Source organism: Canis lupus, chromosome Y (assembly GCF_048164855.1).
Source record: "Canis lupus baileyi chromosome Y, mCanLup2.hap1, whole genome shotgun sequence".
Classification (NCBI taxonomy): Eukaryota; Metazoa; Chordata; class Mammalia; order Carnivora; family Canidae; genus Canis; species Canis lupus.
Window position 1 is genome coordinate 2,175,503 of NC_132877.1, and position 17,139 is coordinate 2,192,641.

The window sequence follows — 17,139 nt, forward strand, 5'->3', positions numbered from 1 at the left end:
TGTGGGTCACAGATGTACCCATTGGTGAGGAGACTTGGATTCTAAGCCCAGGTTTTAAACCTCTGCTTGATTTTCTGCCTGACTGTGAAAAAATGCCTGATCCAAACCTCATTTTCTTCCTCTAGCAGAGCGGTGCCAATAGACCCTGTTCCAAGAGGTTCTTGTAACCATCAAATGAATCCACGTACAATGTAGTTGTTGCAAAGCTTGACTCATGTTCTAGGTAAGGATACTAGGACCCCTCATAATCAGTGTGGGGTCAATGATTATGGCTCACTAGTACACAGGTGAATAAGCTTTCTCAAGGCTCTAGGTTTGTGGAGATATTTCTAGGGTCACCAACTGGAGGACTCACTCTAGAAGTCCTACATCGGGGGAATAGCATCAGTCCCAGGTCTTAGCTCCAGAAGTCCTACATTGGGGGAGCAGCCTCAGTCCCAGGTTAGTGGGGACAATTGGTCCCTGTAGAGTATGACATAGTCTATCCCTTGTTGGAGAGCTAAACACACAGTGGGTGATGTCTGAATGCTGTGCTGTGCCTTGGGCAGGACAACAGAGTGGTGATCACTATCTTATGACTGGCCTCCATCTATCATAATGTCTTACGCACAAGGGCGTTCACCTCTTACTTGTCAGGTCATAGGTATGTAGTGTAGTCCTGATCTATGTATCACCTACCTACCTACATACCCATCCACCTACCTACTTGTCTACTTACATACCTACCTACTCATCTAACCACCTACCTACTTATCTATCTATTGATCTATCCATGCATCCATCCATCCATCATACTATCCATCCATCCTTGTTGTATCACCTATTAATAATCTATTTACATCTATCTATCCATCCATCATATCTATCTATCCATCCACTCTATCTATCCATCCACCATATTTATCTATCCATCCATCCATCCATCCATCCATCCATCCATCCATTATATCTATCTATCCATCATCTTTCCATCTATCATATTTATCCATCTATCCATCAATCTATCCATCATCACCTGTCAATCATCTATTTATATCTATCTATGTATCTATGTATCTATTATCTATCCAAATTATATGTATCTATCTACTTACCTATCCCCATATCTACGTATTCATGGGAAATCTGACTCCTAAGAAGAGAGTCAGATTTAAAAGTAAGGCCTTTGAAAAAAAATAAATTAAATAACAAAATAAAATACACTAAAAAGTAAGGCCCCTGTCCTTGCTGTTACTTTGCTCAAAATCACACGTGGTTAACTCTTGTTTCACCTCACCCACTCTCTGGCAACATCCCATTCTCTCACCCATTTTTCTAGTGGATGGCATGCCTGGGATGGGCAGGATGGCAGCAATGTACCTGGGCTCCTCTCTCTGGCCTGAACCCCCACCACTCAGCTGTTTGAGTTCCTCAGATCTGCTCACCGGTACCTGTCATTTGGGCTCTGCAAGTGACTCCCCACCCAACCCCCCCCCATATGTCAGCCTTGTAGGGCTTGCATCACAAGCAGTTCGATCACTTCTTAGATACCCTTTCTAATATCCAGACTCTCACACAGCCTTTGATTCACCTTAAAAAAAAAATTCAGTGTGTGATTTAAATATACCACGAGTTTAAGGAAAGAGATAACACAAAGCATTAAATTGTTGAATGAGAGATCTTACCCGATGTGGAGATTTATGGAGAACACCAAAGATGGGAGGAGCAGAGCACACAGGTGGAGCAGGATGAGGCCCAGGACTCTGCAGGTGATGGCTCCTCATGCTGCCCAATTCTGGCCTGGGTCACGGACGAGGTTTCTGATATAGACACATGGTACTTCCCCTTCACAGAAAGAACCTTTGGCGTCATGAACACATCTCCTCTTTGAACTCAAGTATATAGCACAGGTGACATTACCTGGGGAGCTACGTAACATAAATACACAGACGCCGGGTTTCCTTACTGCGAAGCAATCCTAACAGCTAGCTGGATCATACTAGACTGGTCCTCAGACTAAGAAGGATGAGGTCTTGCTGGCAGGTGGTTTGTCTGCCGAGGTCTGGCTGTAGGTGCAGTAACTATGGTGAGCGTCATCTCCTGCCTTCTTCTTCTCCCTACAGACCTCGCACCCCTTCACAGACGTGGCCATGGGATGGGACACCTGCTGCTCTAACCATTGACTTCCCAGGTAAGACGTCCAAGGAAGACTTTCATGGATATTCAGACATACATATGAACCCAGCACATGCACTCATTCTCAACTCACACAGCTTTAAGTCTTCCATGTCTGGGGGCACTTGGGCAGCTCAGTCGGTGATGCGTCTGCCTTCAGCTCAGGTCATGATCTCAGGGTCCTGGAATCAAGCCCACACTGGGCTCCCTGCTTCTCCCTTTACCCCTTATTCCCCACTCCAGTGCTCTCTCTCAAATAAATAAATAAAATCTTTAAAAATAAATAAATAAAACGTCCACGTCTATAAAAGTGCAGACAAAACTTAGTCCTTTGTAATCTTACCAAATATGCATGCTTTGTGCCTAGGACATAATTGAGCAAAGTTCATCATGCAAACCTGTACAAAAAACAGCTAATCCTCCCCTAAAAGGCAAGGTCTGAAACTATTATTGAAGGGAAATAGATTTCTTCGTCTCAGGAAAGCTTTAGCAGCCCATGCTAACAAACAATAAATAATAAAACACCACCCGTGGAAGCTTCCGTTATTGATTATAAATGAAAACGAATGCGCGGTTTGTCGGTGAAAACAGTATGAAAGTGCATGAAAGTGAGCCATAAGCTGTTTTAGTTTTAAAGCAGTCACGAAAGGTGGGCTGCTTCGTTTGTGTTTTCTACGCTTTCATGACTTTCGCTGCTGAGCTGTTTGATGTTTTATGGATTGTTTGATATTTGCAATTGGTAGGTGTTCAAAGGCGAAAGCAGAAGGTGATTCTGCTCTCAGTGTTTACCTTAGCACCTCTGCATCCACTTAAAGTTGATGCGTGAAAGTACATAAAACATGAAATTGTGTGTGTGTGTGTGTGTGTGTGTGTGTGTGTGTTTGCCACTGGATTATTTAGGGAATCTCCAGAGAAACAAGAACTCATAGGCTGTATATGTATATTTCCATAGATAATGTGTATGTGCATTTGTATGTCTATATATAATTTAATTTAGTGCATAAATTTATTATGAGGAATTGGTTTTATTATAAGGAACTGGCTCACATGATTATGGAGGATGGCACAGTGGGCCAGCAGTCCGGAGACCCCAGGGAGACCCGATGGTGCAATGTGAAGTCTGAAGGCAGTCTGCTGCACAATCTCCCCTTACTTGGAGGGGACGGAGCTCAGTCTTTTTGGTGCTAGCGGGGCCTTGAACTGATGAGACGAGCCCCACCCCACTTTGTAGAGCACGACTCTTCTTTCCTCAAAGTTCCCTGGCTTCAATGCTGATCTCATCCAGAACCTACTGGTCCAAGTTGCCACATACAGTTAACCATTACCGCAACTCCGCCATGCCTTGTATTTTTCTCAATTAACATTTATCCTTCATCATTGGGTGACGGGGTGGGTCGTACGGGTTCGGTGGTGGCCCAGAGCCTCTTCTTCAGCATTGTAAATAGAGAAAGGGGAACCAGCTTGGGTTACATGGGCTTCTCTGTTTCTGGAGCCTATTGAGGATACTGCAGGAAAACGGGGCAGGAACAATTAAAATCATGTGATTTATATGGACCCAATGGATGTCCACGTTGGTGGCCTGTAAGCTCCATTTGCAAGCCCTGCAAGAAAGACCTCCACAATTAATGTCGTCTAATGTCTCACCGAGCAGAAGGGAGAGGGAGAAAGAAAGGCCATAAAAACTGATGACTTATTTTGTTTCTTTAGACCTTACGCCTGGGACTAGGAGGCCTGTCATGGTACCCAAGCCTTGAATCAATCCGGGGGGAGATATTTCATTTAAATGACCAGGGTTCTCCTTGTTTGGCCTCCTGATCTTAGGAAACTGCCATTTCCCTCTCCGATAAATAATGTTTTGGGGATTATGAGTGTTTTATTTTGATGGTCTCTTCCCTTGGAGGAGCAGGGTGGGTGCCGGGGAGCGTCTCTTTAATGCCCAAGCTCACGACATCTGGATTTAGCTTCTAGCTTTTGAGGCATTTTGGCTTTAATTGTGTTTGGCGTTTAACGGCAAGAAACGAAGCCCAGTGACAATAAAATTCATCTACCATTGCATTCGAGAGCGAGGTGCTCCGAAAATCAATTTCAGTTAGCTAAAACATCATCAGTTGCATTAAATAGATCACTAACGATGGATTAGATTCTCCTCCTGGAAGGTCTCGTCCCAGGATGTTGTTTGGAAATGCAAATTCAGACCTTTAAGACCGTGGTCCGGACAGAACGAGTATGTCAAACCTGAGGTCCCAATTATTCAAAGTCTTGCGTTTCCAGGAGTTGGCAAATGCTTTTCATTTTTCCTACCCCTTTTCCCGCCAGAATAAAAAAATCCCTTCTCTTTGCCAATGGGTGTGTCATCCTCGCTAAGATGCATGATCACAGGCAAATTATTGACGTCTACACCTTACTTCCTTTTTCTGTGTAAATAAGGTCGCAGTACAACTGCCATGAGACTAAAATGAGGTGACACGGGCAAAACCCGTAAGCGTTGCCGACACAGAGGCATCCCTCAAAGACAGTGGCTGCCGGGAGCATGTGTCCTGCCTGCTACACTCTTCTGGGCAGCGGTGGGATGAAATGAGCTCTCCCGGTGTCCAAACAAGTCAACGTGACAGGGCACATCCGGCCATTTCAAAAGGGTAGAAGCAAAAGTCCATCCCCAAAGTCTGGGAAATGTGCTCCAAAGAGAGTGTTCCATCCGGTGCTGCATGGATGCCCTAGAGGAACAGCAGAGGTTAAGGGCACAGGGTTAAGATGCCTATGGAGTGGGACCCACCATCCACTAAGTGCAGGTGGGATGTAGGCACCATGATGGATGTTGGTTGCTCAGTGGACCCTAAATATGAGTGGTGGGATTTAGTTTGCAGGTAGTCCCCTGCCTGCAAAAGGAAGGAAGGTGAAGACTTTAAGGTCACACCAAAGGGGTGCCCAACTGCCGTGCAAATGAGTGTTGGATGATCTCTGTCTTCACCGCCCAGGGGGAAAATGAGGACTGAATGTGGGGATGCCGTGAGGTTATAACGAAGGCTGAGTGCCATTCCCTACGTCTCACCCCGTTTGTGTCCACAGGCTATGACACAGCTGTCCACAATTCTTCACCCGAAGAGCAAGGATCCCAAAATTCGTCTCCCCGATGCCTCATTGGGTTACTGGGAATAGACCAGGACCGACTGCATATTGGATGCGTGAAATGTCAAGGGTCCCGCATTTGCTCCAAAATGTCTTCTCCTTGCTGAAATGGTTTAGATTTCCTGAGCCAGGAGCCCTCCTTTTCGACCCCCACTCCTGCACTTTCTAGTTGGACAGTTCTCACGCCCTAGACTTGGCTGAACTCCTGGTCCTGAGGGCGCTGGAGAAAGGCAGTCCCCATAGCAAGTGATCTGACTTTAAACCACAGCGGCTACCCTCAAGGTCAATGTGGTCGCTCCCCCAAAGCCGTGCTGTGTTTTGCTGGGTCATTCACTCGGGCAATCCCCTGGTGAGACTACTTTGCCTTTTGTTCTTTCTGATCAAGCCTCCAACACAACACTCCAACAACTCGGGCAGGGGTTCTTGCTCCTATTTTTATTTTTTCGTTTGTTTGAGAGAAAGAAGCAGATTCAAGGCAACGAGCCTGCCTTGCCCTATGCGTGTACATGCACCTCAAGAAAAAGTGTTCATGTGCTGCCTCTGTCCGACCTACCTAGTTCTTACCTATCTCCGTAGTCCCCTTGATGGTCTTGGATCTAACTCGAAGAACAAAATTTGCAGAATGTGTACCTAGTCATTGAGTCATGATGTGGTCATTGTATGTGCTCGCAGCTGTGGGTTGCGATGTATCAGACTAACAGCATTGCTTGATGGAAACATGAAAATTTACAATGTGCACCTGGGATGGTGGGGTGGTGGGGCGGAGGGGCTGAGTCTGGGCTCGGCATGCTGGACAAGGTGGGTGGGTTGGTCGACAGTGTGCACCTAAGGGACCAGCCCCCTTTGAAAGCTCTAGATCCCAAGGCTCACGTTGGGCTCCAGTTGTGTTGCTCGGGCATCAGTGCAGAGCTGGAGGGAAAAGTATGTCCTCAGAGGAGGAGTGGAAGGGGTCTGAAGAGCATGCTGGCCTCTATGTGTGCATATCTCGATCCTACTGTTCTTTCCCAAACTGCTCCCTCTGCTTGGACACGAGTTCTGTGCCGTCCCACCTATGCAAGGATGATGCTCCGTGGGGTGCTCCCCAATATCCCCTCCACAGACCATGTCTTCCTTCTGTGCTGTCATCCCATCAACGTCCAACACGCTGCTGCAGAATAACCACATGGAACTAAGAAACCCCATAAAGACCCTGCAAAACTGCTCTTTCAGAAATGCCCATGATGTGGGCTCCACCACACTCACCACGTGGGCTCCGTGTCCTGACATTTCTGTGTGAATGTTGGCCAGTAAGATGGTAGCTCCTGCTGCTCTCACCCAGGGCCCTCCGTGGACAAATGGCATTGTCCATTTTCTGTCCTCTGCTTGGTTCCTGAGCTCGGCAGGAAGCAGCAGATCACCCACCTGACAGCCCCCAGCTCATTGCAGTTGTTCCTGGACGTTCTTAGAGCTCCTCTGATGGTCCTTTTGCAGCGTTCTGGATGGTTCTTTGCAGGGTTCCCGGGACAAGTCTTAGAATGAATTGTTCTTTTTTATACATTCGTCCCATATTCAATCTCATCATGTTCTACAGGCTTGCTGAAGTATCTTTTATGTCCCAGCTCCCAAATTCATATGCACTGTATTCTTTGCTTCCCCCAGGACTGTAGGCGAGTCTGAACTTACAGATCCTACAACCAACCTGCCCCTGTGGATGCATCACAGACCTGTTTAAAAAAAAAAAAAAAAGGACTGTGGAGTGCCTCCTCCATCCCCCAGTCTAGTCCACCCCGTGGTCTTTCTCAGGGATGCAAAACACAATGCCACCCGCTGAGCAGGTGCACACATCAACAATCTTCAGGAATTCCTTCTGCCTCGTGTATAAGTCACATTGAATGGATCGGCATATTCTGCTCATCTTTCTGGATACGTTGGAAATCTAGACGTTTCCCATGACCGTATGTGTGTCATTCTGTTCCACATGCCCATCGGTGCTCCTACTTCTCTTTCTTTGGTCTGGGTTTGGAGGGAGCATGTGAAAACCACATCCAGGCACACCTGTCTCTCCCTGAAAGCCCTGCAATGATTTCCAGGTCCTTCTAAGTAGAGTCCTGTGTCAGAAGCCCTACAAGAGCTTCTTCCCCTTCGGATCTCCTTGCTTCCCATCTCTCTCTGCCATCTCCACTCTTGGTGGCCCGGCTGACGCTTGCCTGTGTCTCTGCGATCCCTGGAACATCACCCCCACTCATGCTCTCATCATGTCTGTTCCTCTCGTGTTCCACGCTGTGCCCTGGGGCTGACTCCCCAACTTCCTCCAAGATGTGATATGTCAAGAGGAGCCTCTGAAACTGCTCTGTGCAAAACGTGTGTCTACTGCTCCAGTCCCAGCACGGCAGTTTCCCTTTCTAGCTGTTACCATCCCCTGACAAATATTGCATATTACTTAATTTTATCCTTTTTCCCTCTCTCTAGCATCAGGGTCCCCCCAAAAAGATGGATTTTTCTCTCTCGTTGTGTCTCTCTACCTTTTTTATTCCACAACGCTCTCTCCGAAATGCTTCGAAGAGCACTGGACATGTGATCAGGACTCAGTCCACACCTCCGAATAGGATCCAACGGGATTTCGAATTTTCTCTTATTTAACTCTGCACAGGAAGGAAGAGCACAGATGTGAAGGGTAAGTCGTCGAATCCCTTCTGTGACACACGCACAGGAATCGGCCTCTGCTAATCTGCTGTTACCAGAAGCTAAATAGGGGAAGCTTTTCGACTCGCTGTACAGAACACATGGTTTCTCTTCCAAGATGGTGCAAATGGTATATTTTTACTAAGATTATCACAATATTTGGCGCCCGTGCACCATTCTCACGCTAGACGACAAACCAAACCGACAGAAGATGAGTCTCTGTTCCCCAGGATGACATACTTTCTAATTGTGCTTTCTCCCCAAAGGAAACTTTGGTAGCAGAAGGGTCACAGGTTCACTGTAGGGTCTTTTCAGGTCAATGGGTTCTTCTTATCCCCAAGTATTTCATTAATTAGCATGTACTCTGTGGAAGAGCGTGTGGTGACAAACACTGAGCTCTGTATTATTTATTTGGAGGGACGTGATTTGAGTCTCAGTAATAGTAAGCCATTTTGAAGCGGGTGAGTTATAGGCTTTTGTAATGCACAAGTCAACAAGGGCGGTTTCAGGCACGGCAGGATCCAGGACTTCACAGCATGCCTCTTTTCTTTCCCGTGGTTGTCACTTTTATAGAATGTCTCTTTATGCAAATGCGAGACACCTCCCTCTGTGTACTAAACTGAGCAGAAAGGCATTTATCATGAAAAAGTCTGCAGAAAAATAGAATATACTGTGCATTGTACCCAGTATTTGTGATAATACATTTATTCACGTGTCACATGAAATGCATTTGTAGTATATCCATTATTTTTATTATGGGGGGGTCCCCTTTTCATACTATTGGATTATTTTTAGGCCAATCAAATGACCACCAGGTTTATAGTTTCTACCACAGTTTATTAATGATGGACATCTGTGTGTGTGGAGGGGACAAAAATGCAATTTTGCAAGTATTCTTTTTTGTGTGTGTGTGAGTTTGGGAGTTTTAAGTACGGCACATCTTCGTGCATGTTTTTTTTGTTGTTGTTGTTGTTTTTTTAATTTATGATAGTCACACACAGAGAGAGAGAGAGAGGCAGAGACACAGGCAGAGGGAGAAGCAGGCTCCATGCACCGGGAGCCCGATGTGGGATTCGATCCCGGGTCTCCAGGATCGCACCCTGGGCCAAAGGCAGGCGCTAAACTGCTGCGCCACCCAGGGATCCTTCGTGCATGTTTTTATGTGACTTTTATACAGCTACTAACTGAAGTCACTATCCTTTTTTAAAAGCAACTCCTTAATTCTAGCTGGCATTCTTCCTCTCTGGGCCATCGAAGGTTTTCAATAGAAGGGCTAAGCGTTTAATATTAAAATTTAAGCATAATGTACGAGCTGATGGAGTTAGAACCCCAAGTGCCTGGGTCTGAGAGGAGCTGAAAGAAATGCTAATAATGCAGGAGGCTAAGCCCCACCACATCGTAAAGAAAAGTCTTAAAAGCCTAGGCATTAGGATTTATAGCATATTCAAAATGTGTCCTTCCAATGCAAAATGATCATTTGTCCTCTTTAACTGTGGAAACCTTCTTCCTTTGATTATATGCTTCTGGAGATGCCAGAACTTCTGACAAACATCCACACTGAAATAGACATCTTTGAAAATCCAATTTTGCTTAAGGATTTTTTTCTAATAAATACAGATTTTGTGCTATTGTAATATATGTCTTGGAGGTCAAAATCACCAAAGTCGAATTAATCTTATTTTTGTCTCTTTCGGGTTGAAGATTATTAGTTCACCTTCGCTCTTCATCGCTGACCTTTTGTTTATGATGTCAATGGGAAAAAAATATTTTCCCTAAGTTTAATGTGTTGGAAGAAAAAATATACCCACCATTGGATTTAATAAAAATTCTTAATATTCCTATGGTTATAATTGTTATGCTGTTTCTACATGAAGTTTTCTGAAAAGCTCAGTGGGGTCTTACTTGGGCTATGGGTGGTTGGATTTGCCGTGTGCAAAATCCAAAGAGCAAAGCAGCAAGATTAGGAAAAATTCAAAGTGACATACATTAGAATATGCTGTAGACACAAATGGAGACAAGCAGAAAAGAAGGTGGAAATCGGAAACGAAGAAAAATGCAATTATGAATTTCAAATTTTAAAAAAAAGATCAGTTACATAAAAAGATAAAAATATTACATATCCCTGAGAATACGGTAAAAATAAGATTTGTTACATTCTAAGAACAGATATTATCACCTCCTACACACATGCAAAAAAATTTTTTTTTTACAGTCAAACTAGTTGACTGACAATCGCGGGCTCACTTTACATCCCTATTGCATGTAGATAATTATATTTTGGTGATTGTTATTTTTTATCTATCCTGTTGTTTGAGCCACTATTTCTCGGTCACATTGCCTTGTGCTCACGTGCACTATCGCACACAGTGTATGCTAAATAATTATATCCCACTCTCCCGCCCCCCACCAAAAAAATGGAGAAATAAGCAAGAAATAATATCGTCTTTAGTTTCCCATGCGCTTGACCTTGTTTTTGTTTCCTGAAATGAATCTGCTTGAATAACTACATCTGTGACTAAATCTGAACTTCCGTAAACGAGATCATGAGTGCGGATGAGGCTCCTTTTTAAGGCGGGATGTGCAAAAGAAAGTTTTTCTGTTAAAAGCTGGGAGAGGAGCATGGATGGGATGCTGTTCTGTGACGCCCACCAGGTAGGAGACTCATTTCAGGCAGCTCCCCATGGAGGGCTGGAGTCGGGCAGCCGGGCTCGCAAGGACTTTGCAGACGTGGTGCTGGACCCTGGTCATCTTCACTAAGGCATCTCCATGCTGCCATCATGTCCCGTCATGTCCCCGCATGCTTTCCACCGACCACCCCATCCTCTTGATGGTCTGGTTCTTACCATCGTCTCACTGCCAACATCACACTTCACCATGTTTACCAATGACCGTGTCTGACGCAATTTTGCACAGTCTACGTAGATGATTGAAATTATGGCGAAGACGGAATTGATTGGTTGAGACATAAAACCAATTTAGCTGCTGACATATCAATATGGTAAGAAGTGCTTTGTAACGCAGCCCCAGAGACCTGAAAGGAAAACTAGCAGAATAGAGCATGCGTGGCCTGGCTTCACATTTTTCCATTAATTTGCCAGAATTGCCTTTCTTCAGGAGACAGACCCTGATTACATGTTGCAGGACATTGCTGGTGTGAGAGTGAAAGTTGCTTCGTCCTAGAACGAACCAAAATAAAATGAAATGAAGACCTTTTTATTCCCATACAAGTTGGGAAAAGCTGATCCAAGCATGGCATTGTCTATAATACAAACCATTGCCTTCTTCCTTCCCTTGGATAATGGGCTTTACATTATTTTAAGAGCAAAACTTGTCTATTTGCACGTTGACTAGAAAACCAATTTGCTTTACACCGTTTGCTAAATAGTCTGAAGCAAGTGGCTCTTGCTAGGTTAGCTCATTTACTGAGCGGGAGCGTCCCTACGTCTTTGCCGGTGTCTCAGGCTCGCTGATACCTGATGAGTGATATAAATGTTCAAAAATTCCTACATGAGTGATCCCCGGGTGGCTCAGCGGTTGAGCGCCTGCCTTTGGCCCAGGGCATGATCCTGGAGTCCCAGGATCGAGTCCCATGTCAGGGTCCCGGCATGGAGCCTGCTTCTCCCTCCTCCTGTGTCTCTGCCTCTCTCTCTCTCTCTCTCTATGTCTATCATAAATAAATAAATAAATAAATAAATAAATAAATAAATAAATCTTTAAAAAAAAATTCCTACATGGGTCATCGTGAGTGGTGTGATAAACGTAGTACGCAAGAAAAATCACTGCTAACTCAAAATGCACCTGAACTTATGGTGTAACATGAATAAACAGGTGTCTAGATGGCAGCATGAGTAAAAGACACAAGCGTGATTTCAGGTGCTTATACCATACTAGAAGTCATTTTCCTTTGACTTTAAGAATTTGGAGACCATAAAAAAAAAAAAGAAGAATTTTGATCATGTCATTATGCCCAAAGACAAACGAGCACACTGTCTAGGGAGTTGTGAAGTGATCATGCATAGAAATACCCTGAAAACCCAGTACGTGTGATATAATTATAGTTTCTACACATTTGACCGGGGTGCATTTGTCTAGGCCCATGTAGATGGTTTTGTGAACAGTTCTTCTATATCAGGGAGTGGGGACACTGGGCGAGGCAGTACCCCCAGCTTGGAGAGGGTTGGCAGGCGGTCATCTTAAGGACTGCTCCGGGATGCTCGTTTTGACCCCGGCTCCGAGAGGTGACAGATATTTGAGTGCATGTCACACATCAGCAGCAAGAATTCACAAACAGACGACAAGGGCTGTTCAAAGAGCCACCAAGAGGTTCATTTCGGGTGGAAAAGCCAACACGCCGACTTCCAGGAAGCACTTCCACATGTTGGGAAGCAGGAGAATCAGGTTTCACATCAGCCAGTTTTGCAAATCCTGCTCAGTCTGGGTGTCTCGATGCGTATCCCTGTATATTCAGGAGATTTGGGCCCTCGCTATCCTAAAGATACCACCAAGTCATGGAAAATATAGTTCAACGCCACCGCATCGATCTTCCTTTTTGTGTTGACGTCGTCTTGCTTTGGTGAGTTTTTGTGTGTGCTTGTTTGTAGGAGATTCGGGGGGAGGGCGGGGGACAAACATGGCATTTCTCAGGTTTCATAGTTATTTAGCCAATTCTTCAGAAGCCAGAAAATACGATATTCCACCTTCTAGATTATCTTCTGAAAGTCACTTTCAGAAGAAAGAGATGGCTTCCCTAAGCAGCCACCCGTCAGAGGAAGGATCAGAGGCTCAAAGACAGCAAGAGCCACAACCAAAGGAACTAGTTGATACTGATGCTGCATGTCTAAAAAAGGAAAGACAAAGCCGTGAGCCTCGGGGCATGTCAGAATTTCCATGGCGTTCCTCTGATCGGACGCCTTTCAGCTTGTCTTCCGTCCCATACCTGGGAACAGCACTGGCGCCAAAATTGGAGACGGGGGCCCTTGTTTTGCTTCTCCCAAGTGTCACGTGGAAGACGTCTGAGATCTGCCGATGTCGTCCCTCCCTTCCTTCTCCACCGGGAGAGCTCTGCCTGTTGGCAGCCCACTGAACTGCGCGTGCACACACGTGTGATCCCTTCCACACACAGATCCCGGCTCCGAACGGTAGCTTGGCCACGTCTGAGTTCAGGCAGTGGAGACCCCTGCCACAGAAACCAGAGTCTCGCCTCCGGCCAGACTTGAGGCACAATCATTGTTATGAGCAATAAAGCTCCCACGGAGAAGCCACCCCTTGACGTGACAAATCGTGACAGGTCTACAGCTTGGCGAACGCGTGTTTCTACGAGGACAGTCTATCATTTTTAGGATGGCTTGCAACATGTCTATTGAATGACACTCTGCTTTCAGAGTTTCGGTCAAGTGCTAGGAGACACCGTCTGAATGCCTGAGGTTAAAAATAGACAGGATTTAATGATTTGGAAAGACGTCGGTTGGCCCATCCATGGATCTGTCCTGATGATGTCATGGGGCAGTCCCCAGGTGTCCTATGTCGGACTCTGAGATAATATTTGCATTGCTGCGCTCACCCTTGGTTGGATAAGCCCGTTACATGATAATCGATCATTGATTCTTTGGTAAGGCCTCCAGTTTGGTTGTTTTTTTTTTCCCTTAAAATAGATTTTTTTTCCAGTTTTAATGAGATATAGTTGACATCTATGGTATTAGTTTAAGGGATACCACATGATAATTTGATGTAAGTCGATATTGCAAACCGATCGCACGCCATGCGTTTAGTCAATATCTCAGAATTTCAAAATAATGTGAAATTATGACATTTTATTTCATTATGATAAATATTGTTACTTATCATGTATTACAGTGGACCCTTGAACAACACAGGCTTGAAGTGCATGGGTCCACTTACACACAGATTTTTTTTTGAGAAATAAAAAATAAATGTACTTTCTTGACCTTATAATTTTCTTGATCACAGTTTATTGTCTTTAGCTTTCTTTTTAAAAATATTTTATTTATTTATTCATGAAAGACATAGAGAGAGAGGCAGAGACACAGGCAGAGGGAGAAGCAGGCTCCATGCAGGGAGCCCGACGTGGAACTCGATCCCGGGTCTCCAGGGTCATGCCCTGGGCCGAAGGCAGGTGCTAAATCGCTGAGCCACCCAGGGATTCCCGCTTTCTTTTTTTCAGTAAAAATACAATATATAATTTGTATAACATTGAGATGCATGTTCACTGACTACGTTATCAGTAAATCTCTTTGGTAGTAGACTAATAGTCAAGTTTTGGGGGAGTCAAAAGTTATACATGGATTTTCAACTCCACATTGTTCAAGAGCTAAATGAATCACACTATAAATTCTATAATTATATTTATAAACATTATATTACATTATAAACAGCACGTATATTTTCTATACATCGTGTTATGTACATAATATATTAAATTTCTAACATATTTCCATTTATAATATTATAGATTACAATAAATCGGTGTTGCTTTTTAAAAATTTATTTTTTTTAGAGACAGAAAAAGAGAGTGGGGGGAGAGAGAGAGAGAATCTCAAGCAGAGGGAGATAATCCCAGACTCAGGGCTTGATGATCATGACCTGAGCCAAAGTCAAGACTTGGATATTCAACCAACTGAGCCACCCAGGTGCCCCGTGTCCCTAATTTTTGAAAGTGCCTAAGAATTCAATGAATCATGATAAACCAATGTCTGGGTCGGTGGTGTTGTGATCCAATATTTGTATGAGCTACCCTATTGCTCCCCCTTCCAAGGAGAAACCTTCCAAGAGATATTGTTCTGTCCTCCAAGGTCGAATGATTGATGCATTTCATGATACTTCTTGAAGAGTTTGAAACAAAAGCCGTGTCTCTACGGTCAAAGACTGGAAATCAGCCCGTCTGGTTAGACTGAGTGAGTCCTGCCAGGTCCTTCTGGGAGTCCCGGAGGACGACGTCTGTGATGATTACATTTGCAAACGTGTGCGCTGATCTCATGCTGAGTGCACTGTGGGTGCAGAGGGTTTCCATTTTTAATGGGGGATATTTCAGCCTTTGAAAAAGGAACGGTTACCCCCTGCAAAATACGGTCGGGTCGGGTCTTGTTGCGTTCGTTGCTGCAGCTGCGTTGTTAAATTCGAACAGTCCGCGTGAGTATGATGTCACCACAGTGGCTCAGCCGGGAATTTGCCAGATGTTTCCCACCCCCGCCCCAGACGGTGTCGTCCCCTATGGCTGATTGAAGTGCTTCTCTCCAATGCTGAGGTTCTCAGTGCTGTGAGAGAGAATAAGACATAAACCAATCACAACTCTGCCTTTACAGGCGCCATCCTACAGTGACCACCGTCGTAGAGAAGGTACGTAAAAAAGGGGGAAAAAATCCCAAACGCAGAACTATGGCAAAAGCATGCTTATGAAAAAAAATAAAACAAATAAATTTTAAAAATTAAAAAAAAAAAAAAGCATGCTTATGTATCTTCTGGCTGATGTGCTGGGACGTCGATTTAACAGGCCCAGCAAACTTTAAACAAAAGTTCCGCTAGAAGGAAGTGCTTTTTGTTGACTTTGCAGATGATGAATTAAGGCTTGTGTGTATGAGGTTACCCAAGTGGTAAGCTGCACAGGATACCTGGCAGGTAGGAAAATGCAACCCTGTAAGTGACCGTTCCGTCACCCGGGACTTTGGCTTGGTTCTAATTCCTGCAAACGATTTCAGCATAGTTCCCCCTGATTTTTGCACAAATATGTGCACCCCAGAGGCTCATTTGATTTTTGTACAAATACGTGCAGCCCAGAGGCTCACTTGCATCATTCTGGGCCTTGGCTTGTGTGTGAGTTCAGTATCTCACGGCCAGAGCTGATTTGTGATAGGACATGCCCGTCTCCAGTCGCTTCCCGAAGCCCTCTTGACTGCACCCCAGTAGGGAAGGTGGTCTACTCCTGCATGTTGGTGTTAACGGTTCGTGAAGAAACAGACAGCAGGTCGCTGGTTGCCAGAGGCTGGGGATGCGGGGATGGGTCAACAGGTGCAAATGTCGGTTATAGGATAAAGAAGTCCTGGGATGTCGTGGGGCCATACTTAGTAATAGTGTGCTGTGCACTGGAGACCTGCAAAGAGAATTGGTCTTCAAAGGTCCCCCGGCAAGAAAAAAAATTTGTAACTATAGCAGGTGATGGGGGTTAACCAGGAGTGCGATGATCACGTTGCGATATCCACGTATTGACTTCCTACGTTGCACACCTCAAACTAACGCAACGTTATGTGTCAGCTACATCTCAGTCAAACCGGGGGGAACCATTATGTTCTCACCCTTAACCGACTCAAGACGTACGATTGCTAAACCCAGAAAGAAATACCTAAAGTCCTGTAAATCAGTCAGAAAACTACATGTCATACATAGTCTTCACTTCTCAATAGTGTTCCCCTCTATGGGTTTATATCTTAAGTTAGCCAATATCTAAATGTTCCAAGACATTTTTTTTTAACCTGAAAAAAATGTGATAAGTATTTGGAAAGTCTCTTTAAACTTCCAGGGGTTTATATAGGACAGCTTCTCTGCAGTCAAATATTTGGGTTAAAGATGAAAGCTATAACTATATATAAAGGCTTCAGATGCCTACGTGTGAGTTTCCACCCAGAAAAGGGGCATCCACTTACAATTTTTGTATCTATGTATGGGACTCTCTATTTGCGGTTGTCTTCCACAAAATTCTATTTTTTTTTAAGTAAATTCAATTTTTTTTTAACACTTTATGCTCAGTGTGGAATCCACTGTGGAGCTTGAACTCATGATCCTGAGATTGATCAAGGCCTGAACCGAAGTCAAGAGTCAAGGCCTCAACCAACTGAGCCACCCAGGTGCCCCCAAATTCTGTTTGTTCACGATTGCTAGTTTAATAGGCACAACTCTGCCTCTGCGTACGTTTTTGCTTTATAACATTTACTGATTTTCAGCGTTGTTTCTGTTTTCAAAAACGTGTTTGCTCGCTTTTCGTTTTCCGCGGTTCCCACAACTTATTGGTGTTGGAGGTTTGCCCTCCCAAATATTCGGTAAATATTTAGTCTGGTTTTCTGTGCATTTATCGTTGCTTTCATGCATCGACTTATAATTATACTTATTTATACGTCGCTGTGCTATATAATAAACACCTAAATCCAATTTTGTTCTAAATCAGTAACCAAAGGCACCAGTGAAATGTAG